Source organism: Manis pentadactyla, chromosome 15 (assembly GCF_030020395.1).
Source record: "Manis pentadactyla isolate mManPen7 chromosome 15, mManPen7.hap1, whole genome shotgun sequence".
NCBI classification, from domain to species: Eukaryota; Metazoa; Chordata; class Mammalia; order Pholidota; family Manidae; genus Manis; species Manis pentadactyla.
The window spans coordinates 5088953-5105027 of record NC_080033.1 but is presented as its reverse complement, the minus strand read 5'-3'; the positions used below and the strand labels follow the sequence as shown (position 1 = coordinate 5105027).

Below are 16075 nucleotides of genomic sequence, written 5' to 3'. Positions count from 1 at the left end.
CGTCAGCGCGGCTCTGCGCGAGGGAGCCCTGGCCGGTCATCAGCCCCGAAGGGGGAGGAGGGAGGCCTCGGGCAGGGAAGGCGGGCAGCTCTGGAAGCTGGGGGACGGGACATGCGCTGTCCCGGAGCCCACGAAGGAGGTGCCGCCTGCTGCTGTCTGATTTTAGCCCAGTGAGACCGGCTTCTGACTTCCGACCTCCAGAACTGAAAGATGACTTGAAAAGAAACTGCTGTTTTGCTCCACTAAGCTTGTGGAGACCTGTTACAGCGGCGGAAGGAAAGAAATGCACATGGCGTTCCCATTCCGTGGGGCAGCCCGGAGCGGCTGCATTAGTGTGGAGTCCTTCCTCCGTGGGGGCGAGAGACCGAGTCCCAGCTTCGCTGCGTGTCTGGGCACATGGACCCCCTCTAAGCACGGGGCCTCCCCCCCCAACCGCGCCCTCCCTCTCTCCCCCTCAAGTCCCCGGGAGGCTCATCTCGAGGCAGGCCGGGGGCGGAGCACGTGTGCAGCATCCCTGAGGGGTCAGGGGGACTCCCGTCGGCTGCCCCGGAGGGGGTCTCTGCTGCAGGAAGTCAGAGGTGAAGCCTCCTCAGGGGCCCCGCGCCCACCCAGGCCCCTCCTGCTCTTGCAGAGCCCGGGCATCAGAGAGGGAAGGGGACAGGCCCGAGGTCACAGAGCAGGAAGGTGACAGGGCCAACCCTGGAACCCAAGGACCCCCTCTCCTGGGCGCCCACAGCCAGCAAAGGGGTCCTCAGTCACCCTCTGGAGCTGTGGCGCTTGGCTCTGTGGGTGGAAGGGGACCATGTGAAGGAGAGTGGGGAGAAACGGGGCTCCACCTCCCGCCCCCTGGGGCTCCCTCGTCACCTGCGCTGGCTCCTGGGGGTCCGGCCCCCCTTCCCAGAGTCCAGGGGGACTCGACGCTCCCTCTGGGATGTCCATGCGGACGGGGCCTCTGACCCTTGCATGGGCTGCCCCTGTGCCGCCGGGGCACTCGCCCTGTGGGCGAGGAGTCAGCAAGGGCCCCCAGGAAGCAGACAGTGGTGACGACCCGCACTGCCTCTCATCCCCCGAACTGAGCAGGGCCTGCCCTCCTCCGGGGTCCGCCTGGACCGCCTCCTCGTCCGCCTGGACGTGCAGACGCCAGTGCGGCCTCACGTGGGAGGCGAGGGAGGGTCTTGGGGGTGTGTCCTCAGTGCTTTCCCCCTCCCTTCACGGCTGGCTTCCTTCTCCCCAGAATTCCTGTGCAGGACGCCCCTCAGTTACGGCCTGAACAGTGCGGACCTCCACACGCGGGCGGGTTGGGGCTTCCTCACCCGGGACAGGAAGGTGCAGCCGGTCACTCTGGGCGGACCACGCGTGGGGAGACGCTGTCCCCCATCCGTCACCTATCAGGGGGTGCGCTCCTGTGGGCTGGGTCGCAGGGCCCGGGGGGGACGCTGCTGGGAGGCCCCCCCTGCGACTCCGCCCTGCAGCCAGCTGGTCGGTTCTCTGCTGGTCGCCCCAGGGCACCCGGGGGGGGGGGGCTGGGGGACGCGGGTTCTCGCGTTTTCCTAGCAGGAAAGCCGGCTGCCCGGGTGGGGAGGGCTTCTCTCTGAAGAGCCTGCAGCTGGTGGAGAACCCGCCCTCCTCGTTCCCGGCCTGGCGCCCATCTCTCCTGGCCCCTCCTCCCTCTGTCTCTGACCTCGCCTCCCTTTTATTTCTCTTCCTATTTGTATTTTTTATTCTCTTTGCCTCTCCTCGGGTTGGTTTGGTTTGATCTGTCATTTTCTTTCTCTCCCCAACTCTCATTTTGTGCTGTCCCCATCTTTCTGCATTGCCTGTCATCTGACGCTGTCACCTACCCATCACCTGTCAGCTCTCAGCTATCATCTCTCTCTCTCATCTGTGTATCTATCTAATCTTCTATCAACTCCATCTCCGTGACTTTCTCTGCCTCTCTTGGGAATCTCTGTCAACCGCCACCCCCCAGTGCCCTCTTTCTCTGTCTTTGTGGCCCGCACTTGGGGGTCTGCTTTCCCCTCCCATCTTTCTCTCCATCTCTGTGTCCTCTTCTCTTTCTCTCCACCGTTGTCTTTCTTGTTCCCTGTCTCTGAGCCAGTGTCTCTCTCCCATCCCTCCGGCTCATTCTGTGTGTGTGCACGCGAGTGTGTGTGGCTCATTCTGTGTGCGTGCAGGCGTGTGTTTCTGTGTCTCTGCTTTTCATGGACTGATTTCTCTCTGTTGCATCTCTCTGCGGGCTTTGGACCTCAGGAATCCTATAACTTCTGGAGGGACCTGAGACACAATTTTGGGGGACTCTTAAAACATGCCCACATACAGGGGCTGGTGCTTGGCTCCTCCACCCAGGACCATGGTAACCTGGGACACATCCTGGCTCAATCACGTGGAAGGAAGTCATGCCAGAATAAAAACCAAGCATCTGTAGCACCACATGGCGTGAGGACACGGGGCCCACGGCATCAGCCTGGGATGGGCCAGCCTGACCCTGAAACTTAGGTCAGGCACCTAGTGTCTTTGGGCCATCCTGGTGGAGAAGAGAGTGTGGAGCTAAGTGGAAACCAAGCTTCTAAACGGCCCCAGGTCTCTGAACAAACAGAGAGGAGAGGCGCCCTCTCCCTGCCATGTGTGCATCTGCCTGCATCTCTCCCTTCGTCCTTATGCCCACTCTGCCCCCTGCCTTCACCTCTGTGCTGTCCTTCATGTGGTCCTGGATGGTCCCCACCCGGCTGTCTCTCTGGATGGAGCCCTCACCCAGCCTGTCGTCATAAGAACCTCACGTTCATCCCCGTCACCTGCTGGGGCTTCCGATACCTGGGACTTGCCGTCTGTACCCCGCAGAGGATGGGGAGAGTGTGGACACTCTCACCTGTGACCACGATGTCCAGGGGGCCCCTGGGGGCCGACCACACATGGGGGGCATGGCTGAGAGAGCCAAAGCCTCTGTAGGTCCCCAGAAGGGCAATTGCCACAGGGCCCGTGGAGAGGCTGGCATGGGAGCCCCCGGCACGGAGCTGCCCACCGAGGCCAGGGGCCCCGGATGCTCCATCTCTGTGAAGAATGAAGCTTTCGTACACAGTCTCTGAGCAACACTGCAGGGTCATCACGTACTCTTCCAGGTTGATCAGGGGACCCGGCTGGGCCAAGAGGGAAGGTTTTCTGCAGAAACTGAAGAACATACATCGCATGAGTTTAGGGAAGCCATCCCTCCTCACCACATTCCAGGGGACCCAAAATGGGAGACCACTGCGTCAGTCTCTCCTCTTCTCTGCATCTCTGTGTCCCCCTCTGTCTTCTCCCTCCTTTCCTCTGTTTCTCTGCCTCTGGTGGAGCCCAGCTCCATTCCCACGGTGCTCATCTGAGGCATGTTTGCTCTCGACCCATTTCCCACAGAGCCCTTCCTGAGTTCTCCGGTGGGGTCAGGAGAGAGGCCACCGCATGCTGCGGTCAGCCCCGTGTGCACTGGGGCCTCCCCGGCCGCCTTCCCCCAGGCCCTGCGACCCACCCGCTACAGCCCTTCTGGCTGCTCTTCCAGTGGGACGGCAGGAGCCGCGGGCCCCACGGAAATGCTGGCGAGCTTGAGTGGTCATCGCGTCTGTGCCCTGTTGCTCCTGGCACCGCTTGCTTCCCGCACCACAGCTGACACCAGAGCCTCCCACACCCGCTCTCTGAGCACCACAGTCTCCAGGTGCCCTTAGAGCCTGGCTCAGCCAAGGGGAGAGTGGCTGAGGAGGGTCTCTGGACCAGATTTCCCTGGACCCCCCTTTCTTTTTCACAAGGGATTCACCCACAAGGCTCCCTGTGGTAGACCCACCACTCATATTTGGGGTGGATGGCAACCCAAGGTTGGGAGAAGGGGCTCAGCCACTTGAGCACAGATCCTCTGGACCAATAAGAACCCTGGAAAAAAGACTCATAACGGATGATCCATCGCCATCCAAGACCCAGCCTCCCGCTCCCGCCCTTGCTTGGCCCACGAGCCTCGCCAGCCAGGCCCGCGCTCGGCTGAGGATGAACTCGGCCATCAGAGCCCACCTTGCTCCCACGGGCAGGGCTCCCTGCTGGGGGAGGCCCAGACTTCCAGGCCAGCACTTCCGCCCTAGCACCCCCTTCCCTTCCTTCCCTTCCAGAACTCACCAAGCCTCCTTGCCAGGCACTCAGTCGCAGGCAGAAAGGTGCAGCTTCTGCTGAGCAGTGACCCAGACAAGTTGCCTTTATATTTCAGATGTTTTTTCATTGGTCCATAGAAACGCAACTGATTCCTGTATGTTGATTTTGTATCCTGCAACTTTACTGAATTCATCAATTAGTTCTAGAGTTCTTTTTGCTGGAGTCTTTAGGATTTTCTATATATAATATCATGTCATCTGCAAACAGAAACAGTTGTACATCTTTCTTTCTGATTTGGATGCCTTTTATTTCTTTTTTTGCTCTCTGATTTCTCTGGCTAGGATTTCCAGTACTATGTTGAATAAAAGCAAGAGTGGGCATCTTTGCTTTGTTCCTGATCTTAGAGCAAAAGCTTTTGACCTTTAACTGTTGGACATGCTGTTAGCTGTGGGCTTGTCGTATATAGCCATTATTGTGTTGGGGTATATTCTTCTGCACCCAATTTGTTGAGCATTTTTTCATAAAAGGGAAGTGCATTTTGTCAATGCTTTTTGGCATCTGTTGAGATGATCATAAGTTTTATCTTCCATTTTATTAACATGATATATCATATTAATCAATTTGCCTATGTGGAACCCCAGGAGTAAATTCCACTTGATCCTGGTGTATGACCCTTTGGATGTTTCAATGAGTTTGGTTTACTAATATTTTGTTCAGAATTTTTGCATCTATATGTGGACAGTGTTCTGTAATTTTATTTTCTCGTAGTGTCCTTAGCTAGCATTCATATCAGGGACTGGCATCATAAAATTAGGGATTTTGTAGTTTGGGATTATTTCCTCTTCAATTATTTGGAAGAGTTTGAGGATGGTGGTGAGAGGACTGGTATTAGTTCTTTAAACATCTAGTAGAATTCTCCACTGAAACCATCCATTCTTGGGTTTCTGTATACTGGGAAGTTTTTTATTCTGATTCAATTTCTTTACTCATATTGGTCTGTTCAGATTTTCTATTTCTTCTTGACCCTCAGTCTTGATAGGTTGTATGTTTCTAATAATTTATCCACATCTTCTCGGTTGTCCTGTTTCTTCATGTGTAAGTGTTTACGGTAGTTTTTCATGATCCTGTGGGTTTCTGTGGTATCACTTACAAAGTATCCTCTCATTTCTGATTTTATTTATTTGAGTCCTCTCATTTATTTCTGAGAAAACAATTTCTCAGATAAAGGTTTGTCAATTTTGTTTATCTTCCTTTGCTAGCTTGGGGAAGCCTTTCTCCCGTGGGTGAAAGTGACCCTGGGTCTAGTGGTGCAGGATTTATATTTTGTTTGGGGGTGATGTCACCAAATTCGGGGGTGGTGGTGGTGATGTCTCCTTGGCTCACCCACTTGCGTGCATGGCATTACCGACTGTGTGGGCCTTAATCGGGTGAGGCGGGGGCGGTCTGTGGGGGCTGTGAGGGCTCTTGGGGTCTTGAGCAGTGCCCCCGGGTCCGGTAGCTCAGGCCTGGAGCGGGCAGCAGCGGCACCTGGGGCTGGGGGTGCGCTTTCCTCACGCTGCCCTGTCTCAGTGGAGGCCAGAGACGGGAGTCGGGTCCCAGCTGGAGGGGCTGATGCTGAGCGTGGGCACAGTGCAGGGGGTGCCAGGGAGTCTTGGCTGGCGTCCTGCACTCACATGGCTGCAGAAGCCTGATGTGGCTGCTAGCATGGCTACCGGGCACCAGCAGGGGCAGGGAGAGACTCAGAAAGCTGGTGTCGGTGGATGCGAGCACCTGGGCCAAAGCTGGCAAGACCTGCAGAGGCTGTGGCAGCTGCACTGGGCCTTGTGCTCACTGGAGGCAGAATCTGCTGAGAGCACGTCTGCCCCCAAGAGCTTCTGCTTTTCTTCCTCGTTCCCGTGGTATTAGTTTTGCCGGTTTGGGCTGGGTGACGTCTTGGGGTCCGCGCACAGCGCCCCTCCTCTTCCTTCCCTGGTGAGATGAGCTCTTTCTAGCTGTAAAGTTCCTTCTTGGCGGTTCAGTGCTCGCTCAGAGGATGGGATGACGCTGCCAAGGGGTGTTGTTTTCCATCTCTTCTTGTGCAGCGATTCACAGATTTTTTAGTTCCACAGTTGCCAAAACTTCCTAAGTGGAAGTTAAGGTCTCCCAGAGCTGTTTTGTTCATGATAGCGGTTCACTCGTTGATGTTTTCCGGGGTGTGGGGACTCACCCGAGGACCAGGTCTGGGCAGGTGCCCCAGCAGGCCACACCCCTCCCCTCCGGAAATACAGGTGGGGACCCTGAGGACCCAGCCGGGCCCCAGCCTGCTTGTCCAGCTCTGCACCTCTGAGGCGAACAGAGAGAACCAGACGGACAGATCCACGGCCTGGCAGACGAGGGCCTCTGACACAGGAAAGGGGGGCTGATTCTCTCTTACCAGTGTTCTTGTGAATGGGTCCCGGTGCACATGTACACATTTCCTTTAAAGTATATACTTATGATCATCGCCGGGTGTCTCTTACTTTACTGGGTTAGTCAGTCTTCTCTCTAATTGATTCATGTAATTAGCACTCCTACAGGGAGCCTATTGGAATTCTGTGTGTCCACTATTCTCTCCCACGATTGATATTCAGGGAAACTGTGCCAGACCACTGAGTAGGGATGAGCCCCACACATCAAATGCAAGGAAACTCCAGCACAGGCTGGGACTCTCAGGGTGCAACAAGAGGGGTCCCCCTCTGCTTTACTGGTTTGTGAAAGTCAATTGTGTGCATCGCTTCCCGACTGCACCAGGGCTTCACACTGGTCCTTAAACTTGGCCATGAAGGGAGCATATACACCAGAGAAACGGGCAAATGCCATGAGTCAGCGTTTTGAACAGCAGATCAGTCCAGCTCTCCTTTCACAGGATGTCTTGGCTCCAGGAGGTATTTCTGAGCAGACTGCACAGCGGCATCTGATGACAAGTGGAAGGCTTGTGGGGCCCAGAGAGGGTGTTAGGGCATCACTTTGGATTTATCTTTATCAGGCTTGATTGTTGTTGTTGTTGTTGTGACAATTTATTAAAAGCGATTGCCTGCTCTGCAGTCGAGAGATGGAGATTCCTTGGTGTCCTTCAAGGTATGTATTAACTAGCAATAAATAAAAATTTATCACACAAACACGTACCAGAGCAGATGTGTCTGGCGATGGCGACCCAATCAGCATGCAGGGGATAAGCAGATTTCACGGAAATGGGGAGAGACAGGAGCCAGTCAAGACCCTCAGCTGTGGTCGGGAGGGAACATCCTGCAGCTTAATGGCAGAGGAGTCCAGGCATCGTCCCTGCACGTGAGCACCGCCTCCTCCGCCCCACCGTGGCCTGCACACGGCTCACACAGCCTGCGCCCCAGACGCTTCTCCAGAAGCTCCGGGGCACCCAAGGTCACTTCCCAGGCTCAGCCCCCGGGATCCTTGGCTTGTTCTCCTGCGTGGGCCTCCTGGCTGCACCTTGGCGGTTTGCAGGGCTGTGTCGAGCCTGGAACAGCAGCACCCCGAGGACCACCAGGACCACACCAGCCACGCCCATACAGACGAGATTCCCCACCGTGTAATCCTGGGGTTGGGAGGCTGAGAATTGTGGGAAAAGAGGTTACAGAGGTCAGCGCCAACCACAACCACCCCAGGATCCTGGATGTATACCCTGAGTACCCACATTCCCCTGACAGGATAGGACCCTCGACCCGGCCCCATGGCTGAGAATTGCTCCTGTTCACCTTTCTTGGGGGCCGACTGGTTCTGGGATGGGCTGATGGGGTCAGCTGCCCCTGAGGACAGTAAAAAGCGGGGCTGGATGAGGAGTTGAGGAGCCTGGGCTCCGTGGCCTTCCAACCCCCCCATTTCTCGTGAGATGCCCTCAAGCCGCCTGACCAGCCCTCCCTCTGCTGCAGGAGGACCCACTCTGCTCCCATTGGGTTCCTTCAGTCTCCCTGTCTTTCCAATTCATGCTTTGCTTCTGAGTCTGTTTGGAGCAGATGTGGCCCCGAGAGCTCAGGCCTCAGGGGAAAAACGGTCTCGATACAGAAATAACTGAGCTCTTGTCCTGTTTATTCTTGGGTCGGGCACCATGTGAGCTCTCTCTTCTGGATGTGAGAACTTCCCTTCACTCAGCGGCTGGGGACCCAGATCCTAGGCCGAGGGGCTGGCCTCGGGGTCGCCTGAGTGCAGGAGCACAGAGGGTTAGGCTCTGCCCCGGGTCACCCCCACTGCACTCCCACCCCGTTTCCTCCCTCTCAGGGCTGCATTTTAATCACCACCTGGAGTTGCCCATCTACTTATTCTGCCATTAAATCATACTTCACAGAGTCAGGCCTACTCGCAGGGGACACACAGAGACAGATATGCATTTTCTGATGTGTGGTGTTAATTCAGAGGGACATGCAAAGTGAATTTCTGCTTTGTGAGTGTGGTCCTGTGTGCGTCTACCAAGGCAGGCCTGTTGTGAGCAGTGCCACAGACACAGTCACACTTGACATGACATTTAAGCTGATTCCTGAATAAGAGACGGTGCCCGAGAGGGTCGCATGAAGACCCAGACAAGGCACATCGCAGGCTACAGGAAGAGCGGGTCCCCAGACGGGTCTAAGCATGTTCTTGGGGAAGGAAGGAAGTCGTGTCTGCGGGATGGAGGGAGGGGCCAGAGGAGAGGCGGGCGCTGGGCGCTGGGCGCTTGGGGCACGTGAGTCAGGCAAGGGGCGCAGGACAGAGGAGGGAGCCCACCCTCCTCCTCCTCCACCTCACCTCTTTCTCACGCCATGAAACTTTGGAAACTGCTGCACATATTCAAGGAGAGAAGACTAATCGCTTGTCTTATATCTTAAAAGACTATCTACCTTTCCCATATATAATGTCCAGAAAGAGGAGGGCACAGTTCTCGTCTTCAAATCGTTAAGGCACAGAGAAAATCAGTGCTGTTGTAAAACTGGGTGGGCACAAAAAAATAGGGAATCCTTCAAATTGACTCTACCCTTTTGACATAAAAAAATATTAAAGGTCAGTCTTCTTACAGATCTCCATATGAAGCACTGAAATAGGCTTATACTTTTCAGAAACTATGAATGAGTGACAGACATAACCCTGTAGGGTTAGCATCCTAGTATTTGATACCAAAAGACTTTTAAATATATCTCACCATGATTATAAATCAGAGAAAATGTAATTGTTCAGGAGGCATACAATTGTCTGGAAAAGAAATTCACAATTTAGTTTTTCAAGAAGTTTTTTCCCTAAGGAAACCCTGCTGAAACAGAGAAATGAAGAGAAATGGTAAGTCCATAGTGCTGTTGCAGAAAACAGATTTTTCAGTGTGTTTGCCACAGGGTGACTGGGGCTAACCATGGGGATGTTTCCTTAAAATGACACTGTTACATTTAGCATTTTACATTGTCGTCATTATCAAGAGGTATTTGATGTCAGTGAATTTGGTGCACAATGACGAGTGAAATTTCAGTTTCCTTGGGGTTGGTATAAGTGTTATCAGTAAAGCAGTGATCAATTGAAAAGTGATTGATTTCCGAGGGGTCTGGGCAGATGGCAGAACAGGAGGCCACTGTGACAGCCCCCTCCCAGCACACACGCAGGCAGCAACCATGCATCATGAAACTCATTCAGAAAACGACCTGAGGTCCCGCAGAACGGACCTTCCCCAGCTGATGCCACAGAGGAGGCCACACTGACAGTGTAAAAGGGGCAGAGCTGCTTGGGCTCCAAGCCCAGCCCAGCCCAGTACCTGGAGGGAAGGAGGCACAGGGGGGAAGAGGGATAAAGCCCAGGAAATGCTTTGCCTGGCCCTTGAGAGCGGCGCTGGGAAGATGAGCTCCTACAACTTCAGGCTTCAGCCCGCGGGCTTCCCTGCACCCCAGCCTTCCCCTGTGCAGGCACCTCTACAAGCGACTCCCACCCCGGCACACCCGGGGACCAGCCCCACCCTGACAGAGCCCCCAGAGCATCCCCAGCCCCAAGGAGGGGAGGAGGTGGCCCCACTCAGCAGCACACCTGTAGGAGATCCAACCAGGCCTCCCGGGCACCTGGCCAGGAAGAAACCCTAATCAAAGTGCAGCTGCAGTGGTTGGGCCGCCAGTGCCGCCAGCCGGGCAGAGAGGCGGGCTCCCCCACAGCCCACTCGCAGAGTCAGGGCTCAGACACACAGGAGGGTGGAAAGAGCCTGGCAGGGGATCCCCCTGGGGCACCTGGTCCTCATGGCAGGGATATTGCCCTTCTGGGCAACACAGGATGCCTGTCACATCAGACCACTGCTCTGAAGTCCGGGTGACACTGCCCACCTCCCTGATACATGGAAACAGATGCAGAGAGCCAGACAGCATGAGGAGGAGAGGAACACAGGCCAAGTGAAAGGAGAAGAAAATGCTAGAAGAACTGCTAAATGAGGTGGAGATAAGCGATCTACCCAATAATTAGCTCAAAGTGCTGGTCACAAAGGTGGGGAGAGGAGTGGATGAGCTCAGACAAGATTTCAGGGACGGGATAGAAATGTAAAAGTGAGCTGCTCAGAGCTCAAGAATACCACTGAAATGAACAGCACAGAGGAGGGACCCCGCAGCAGGTCTGAAGGTGCAGAAGATTGGGGCAGTGATCGGGGACACAGGGCAGTGGGAGGCACCCAGGCAGAAGAGCAAATGGACAAAAGCATTCAAAAACCTGAGGGGCACGTAAGGAACACCCATGGGACCACAGCAAGGACACTGACGCCGGCATTGTGGGTAAGAGGAGAGAAAGGGCGGAGGACATATTTGATGAAGTTATAGCTGAAACTACCCCACCTGGGGAAAGAAACAGGCATCCAGGTCCAGGAGGCACCAAGAGCCCCAAACAAGATGAAGCCAAGGATCCTCACCAGGACACAAGAAAACTAAAAAGGGAAAGATTAAGGATGAAAGAAGCACTTTCAAAGCACCAGAAGGAGAGGAGACAGTTCTGGGCCAGGGGAGCCCCATAAGGCTGTCAGCTTATTATCAGCAGAAACTCCACAGCCAGGGCAGAGGGGCTTGATGCACTCACAGGGCTGGAAGGACAAAACCTACATTCAGGACTCCCCTGCCCACAAGGTCATCGTTCAGATTGGAAAGTGAGAGAGAGTCTCCCAGACAGGCGACAGTTAGAGGGGTTCACCACCGCTACACTGTCCTTACAGAGATGTTAAATGGACTGTTTAATGCGGGGGGGCATAAGGAGACCTAGGAAAATCAGAAAAGGGAAAAATATCGCTGGTGGGAAGAGCACGGAAGGTCGCAGATCCATCAGTTACCAGCTAGGATGAAGTTCCAAAGAAATAGTAAAATCACTTCCATACAGTAGGCAAGGGATAAAGAAAATAAAAAGATGTAAGTCATGGCATCATATAGATAAAGAGGAGGGTGAATAATAACAGGGTAGTGCTTGCAGAACGTGTTCAAACGTAACGACCCTCAGCCTAATATAGACGATTCTGTATATGATACATAAAATATGTAAGATGCAATATATGACACACTGTAAATGGCCATGCCACCCCACAATCTACACACGCAGTGCAATCCCTACCCAGATTCCAACGGCATTGTACACGGAGCTGGGGCACATAGTCCCCACTGTGCTTGCAGCCACAGAGCACCCCCGGGGCAGAGCAATCCTGAGGAGGAGGAGCAGAGCTGGAGGGACCACGCTCCCTGGCACAAACGCTACGAAAGGCCTGTGATAATCAAAACACTGTGTGTGGGACTGACCCCAAATATGTAGAATCAAAGCACAAGACTAATAAGCAAACAAATGAAAGCCCTAAACAGACTTAGACGGAAGGTGTGGGGACGGGCGAAATGCATGCAGGGGATAAAGAGGGAGAACCTTCCAGTCATAAAATATGTAAGTCACGGGGATGAAAGGTACAGGACGGGGAACACAGTCGGTAATCCGGGAATCATTGTGTGTGGTGACGGTGGCAAGTGAGCGTTTATAATGCACACGAATGTCAAATCCCCACGCCGTAAACCTGTAACCACTATAATATCACATTAACTACTCTTCAAGTTTTCTTAAATGGAAAAGCCCAACTGATTTCTTATGAAGGTAAAATACAAATAAATTTTATAACAAATAAAAATGTAAAATAAATAAAGTGAGGTAACTGAAAATAAAATTAAGTAAAAACCATAAAGAAATCACACAAGTGGCGAGGTTACCTGGAGAGCCAGCCCCGCCCTCCTCGGTCTCAGGGGAACCCTGAGCTGGGAGGCCCATGGGCGCAGAGGGAGCCCTGCAGGGAGGGACCCATGGCTGCTTCTCTGTAGGACGGCGTCAGGTCGGGCTGCACACCCAGGGCCTCCCCTTCTGATCTGGACACTAAGGAGTGAACAGGGCCCCCTGACTTCCCACTGTGTCTGCTCACGACCTCCTGGGTCACCCCCACCTCCCTCCACCTGTCCCCACCCCATCTGTGCTGACACTGTGGGATTGGGGCCCAGGGGGACACCTCTCTTCCATCCCTCCTGGGCTAGGCTTCCTCTGAGGTCCCCCTGCACCCCTCATTCATTCCTGTCCCAGGCCCTCTTGAGGATTGGGACCAGAGCTGACCCTGCTCAGACAGGATAGGTCAGGGGCCCCTGACCTGAGACCCGGAGATCCAGGGGGTCACTGGGCTGTGACAACAGGTAGGGGGTGCTGCTCTTTGAGCTGTAGCACCTGTAGGTGCCCCCGTGGGTTGAGGTCACAGAGCTTATGGGGAATTCGGCCTGGCTCTGCTGTGCCCAGTTCTTTGATCTGAGATGGAGGTGGGGCTGGGCTGCCCCCTCCTTGGACAGAAGGAAAGTGTCTCCCAGGCTCCATGAGTTGCACAGCAGGGTCACCTTCTCCCCTGAGGCCACTGTGGGGCCTGGCTGCACCGAGAGGGAGGGTCTGTCTGGGAGCTGTCCTAGAGAGAGGAAGGTGGGTGAGGGGTGCTGCTGCCCTATTCTGACAGAGCCACCAGCCTCTCTGCCTCTCTCCCTCCCTGGGGTCCCCACACTCCAAAACTGGACATCACCACTGGGGCTCCCGGCAGGCCCTGTGCAGAGTCTGGGCTCCTGACTGAACCGCCGGCTCCTCACCTGCCACCAGGACGTCCAGGAGGTCCCTGGGGGGCCGACCACTCGGAGGAGAGGCTGTATCCCCCGTAGCACCTGTACCAGCCCCCGTGTGAGGGTTTCACAGAGCCCAGGGGGATGTGGGCCTGGGGCTGCCGCACAAAGCTCTGGGGGAGGCCTCGTCCCCCATCCTGAGTGGAGCAAACATGTCATGGCCGACATCAGAGTGACACCGGGGGGTCAGGTTCTGCCCAGGGGTCACGACAGGGCCCTGTTGGCTCAGGAGGGAGGGCTTCCCGGACACACCTGGGGAAAGACCAGCAGGCATGGCAGGGGCTGCTCCCCAAGTCCCCTCCCATCCCGACCCAGGTCTCACTGTCTCCCACGCACTGTGTCTCTGGCCCAGGGGCCCCGGGCTTCCCTCAGCCCACCCCCCAATCTGGGCTCCCCTGGGAGCAGAGCCTCCTAACCTGTCTGGTGCCTCCAAACCCAGAGGGGGCAGGGCTGGTGAGGACCTGGGACCAGGAGCTCCAGGGGGTCACTGGGCTCCGACCACACCTGGAGGCTCTTCCTCAAATAGCTGTAGCATCTGAACATCCACCTGCGGCTGGGGGTCACGGGGCCCACGGGGAACAGGGCCTGGCGCTGCCCACCAGGGAGCTGCTGTGCATCCAGGGTCCTGGAGGGCTTGTGTTCTCCATCCTCAGTCAGAATGAACTGTTTGAATCCCTGCCGTGAGTGACACTGAAGTGTGACGTTCCCTCCTGAGGTCACGACAGGGCTGGGCAGGGCTGAGAGTCTGGGTTTCCTGTAGGTGCCTAGGAGAGGGGAGGCGGCCATGATAAATGGGGCTCACGTCCCCACACACCCCCAGGGCTGGGCTGGGAGAGGGGACACCCGAGAGCAGACCCCCTTCCTGAGGGCAGAGCCTGGGGTTGGGGCCTTGAGTGGGTCTCACCTGTCACCACCAGCTCCAGGGGGTCACTGCACTCTGACCAGCCAGGGGGCTGTGATAGGAACAGCGACACGTCCCTGTGCGCGGCCTTGTCATGGTTTGGATGGAGAACGTGGCCTTGTCCCCGGGCCCCAGTGGCCTCTGCAAGTTCCAGGTTACTAAGCTTCCCTCTTTCTCCAGATGGTACTCCTGGGCCCCCAGGGTGCCCTGACACCAGATGGTTACGGGGCTCCCCTGGGGGACCACAGAGCCTGGCTCAGCCCAGATGGTGGGTTTGGGGGGGGGGGGTCCCTGGAAGGAAACCAGAGGCTGGGTCCCAAGCCCTCCCACCCCAGGTCCCCAGCTCAGCCCCAAACCTCCCAGATGCCCTACTGCTCAGCCCAGACCTGCAGGTCTCCATGCCCAGCTGCCCAGGGGGGGCCCTTGTCCCCGTGAGGAGGAGGGGGCTGGGCCCCTGGGGACAGACACACTGGCCTGCATGCAGGTCCTCGGGCCCACAGTCAGCCCTGGGAGAGAGTCCGGTGAGGTCCCTGCCCTGGAGCCCGAGCAGAGCCCCCCCTCCCCATGAGGCTGCTGAGCCCCAGGGTCTCCACAGACCAGGCTGGGCTGGGGTATGGGTCCCTCCCTGACCAGGGCGCCCCCAGCGCTCACCTAGGCAGAGCAGGGCTGTGAGGGTGGGCGTCATGGCGGCTGCTCCCTGTGGCCACGGTGCCCGGAGGACAGGCTGACCACAGGGTGTGGCACTGGGAGGAGGGCTCTGTGTCACGGGGCCCACATGTCAGCAACCCCTCTAAAGCTGAGAAATGGTCTCTGTAGTATTTCTGAAATAGGCAACCACAGTTATGCAAGAAGGGGAAACTAAAGTTTCCAAAATTGAGAGGGAACCACAGCGGGAGAGGCCAGACTGAGTGGCCTCTGGTGCCGGGCACAGCCCTTGCTCATCAGAGGGGAGGTGTCTTTCTGGGGACAGGAGAGGGGGCCCGTTTCCTAAGGAGGGAGGCTCCGGGCTCCGGGTGAATAGAGGGTGTGTCCCCCCACCCAGGTTTGGGACGGGCGCTGGCACCCCTCTGCCCCCCACCCCCGCCCCAGCACTGACCCCGCCCCCGTGTGGGGGGGAAGCAGGGTCTGTCCAGGGGAGTCTGACAGGAGCGCGTCTCCGGGTCACTCTGGAAGTGACCGTTTCAGGCACCTCAAATACAGTTCTTAAGGTCCAGGTCCGCAGCCATAGATATGTGCTTCCCCATGTCATTTAAAGGTGCTGTGGATCCTATAGCCTGGATTTTCCAACCCATCGAGAACCGATTCTGACGTTCATCACAAGGTCTCTGGAGATGCAGACAATTTTCCTAAGTCATCTCTGTCCCAAGATTCTGCAGATGGAATAGAGAACATTGGGTGTAGACTGTGGGCACGTGACTTACCTTTAGCCTTCCATCTCATTTTGTGTATATTCTGGCTGAGAATCCTGCCAGGGCCTGAGTTCTTTGTGGGGATGGTTCTGCTTACGGTTCGGGCTGCCTCTTGCTCCGGATGTTCTGTGAGTATCGTGATCTTTTTGTTTGTAATTCACATTCCCTGGAACTTTGTGGGGATTTTTGAGGCTTGTGCTGGGAAAACCTCCTTCCTCTCCCCAACTTGGTTTTACTTCTTCCAGGCCCCTGGGGCACTACCAGCCTCCGTAAATGTTAAATCCGCATCATTCGGTAAGTGAAAATCTGTAGTGTTTCCAGACACGCGGGTGGCATGAACTCGGGCCACGCAGCGGTGTGAGGGCGGGCCCCCCAGACGTGTGCTCCCAGAGGCGACGTTCTTCCCTTCAGCCGGAGCCAAGGCAAGTCGCACAACTTTTTCTGCTCTCTGCTTTTTCATGTAAAAATTATCTTTGTGACCCACCCTTTCTCTGAGGGCCCAGTTCTTTGTGGTTCCTGGTTTTAGGGAGTCTCCA

The 16075-nt window shown here is 55.9% G+C and overlaps 1 pseudogene; it reads right to left on the bottom strand.

Moving 5' to 3' along the window:
* Nucleotides 1-7137: 7137 nt before the first annotated feature.
* On the bottom strand, nucleotides 7138-14891 carry LOC118918037 (leukocyte immunoglobulin-like receptor subfamily A member 6; annotated as a pseudogene).
* Nucleotides 14892-16075: the final 1184 nt, after the last annotated feature.